This window comes from Electrophorus electricus, chromosome 2, assembly GCF_041902795.1.
Source record: "Electrophorus electricus isolate QZ-2024a chromosome 2, ASM4190279v1, whole genome shotgun sequence".
In the NCBI taxonomy this organism is placed as follows: Eukaryota; Metazoa; Chordata; class Actinopteri; order Gymnotiformes; family Gymnotidae; genus Electrophorus; species Electrophorus electricus.
This window is the reverse complement of record NC_137498.1, coordinates 10,258,894-10,260,108: the sequence shown is the minus strand read 5'-3', so window position 1 is coordinate 10,260,108 and position 1,215 is coordinate 10,258,894. Positions and strand designations below refer to the sequence as shown.

General features: G+C 35.1%; 1 long non-coding RNA gene across 1 annotated transcript; it reads left to right on the top strand.

Moving 5' to 3' along the window:
- Positions 1–395: 395 nt before the first annotated feature.
- LOC145643423 (uncharacterized) lies at positions 396–864 on the top strand. The gene is made up of 3 exons (XR_014115831.1): positions 396–448; positions 530–583; positions 672–864. It is a non-coding gene; the product is annotated as an uncharacterized LOC145643423 (long non-coding RNA).
- Positions 865–1,215: the final 351 nt, after the last annotated feature.

Sequence of the window (1,215 nt, the reverse complement as noted above, 5' to 3'; positions counted from 1 at the left end):
GGCTTAGCGTCGTAATTCATTTCAGGTCTAGACAAAACATACATTTTAACAATCAATGCGTATTATCTACAAGCTATCGTAAGTATTCTTTTGCGAGCTGTCTAGGAAAGGATATTGTCAATGTTTTTATTCTGATGATTAATGGTCAATATGTAATATGACCGCTATGCCATAGAGTACGTGAAACATTTTGATCGACTAAAACTCTTTTGATCGACGGCTATTCTTATTCTCAGGGCTAGCTAAATAGAAAAACTTTAGCTTCGAAGTAGGTGAATCTATTTACTTAAATTAACCAGTACATGACCTGACATAAATGCGGTTTTGGTATAAAGGATATCATTATGGTGATCTTTTCTACTCATGGTCTATAATTCTGTTCTATGTATTTCCATAGTTTCCGACGTTCACGACTTCCTTGACTCTGTGGAGAGAAATGCCGCCCAAGGTAATTTCTTATTTGTGAACTTTTATAAATTTTAATTGTATGTATTTGTTTTGTTTACATTTTTGTTACTTTTATTTGCAGATATAAGGACACAAGCTGATGAAACAGTTCATATATTGAAAGAGTTGTTACAAGGTAATCTTTTCTAGAGTGCGTCTACCATATGTTAAAAGATCGCTTTATGTCTAAAAGTTTATGCAGTGCGTTAATTTGTCACACAGAGGCAGAGGGGGTGAATCCCTCTACTGTCATCCACTATTCATCGAGCCCTCTGGCGGAGCTCACAAATATTTCACCTCGTACAACCGGCAACGTCTACAGAAACGTATACAGAGGTCACTGTGGCTTATAACATACATCTAAATAATTCTAGGCCTATTCACGCTGTTCAACCACACTAACCTGTAGGCCACCATCTCCACGTAAGTATATTTTTAAAAGCATGTTTATTAATCGCATTTATACTAGAATAATTGGATCAACTTTCTTTTCTAAGATGACTCGGATGACGAGGATGATTGACAGCTGTCAAATCAACCAATCAAATCAAGCAATAAATCATTTTGTCGGTTAGTAAATACCATTACTCTCTCTGTTCACAAATAGCTGCCATTTTATGCAAATTTCGTGGGTATGTTGGATGGCCTAAAATGTGTTTTACGAGCAGATGTACTTAAAATTTAAATGGTTTACAATTCTAATTTTTCAGAAATATCTGATTCAAAGTTGCAGAAAAAAATGCTGCTTTCCAGCATTTGCTCATTTTT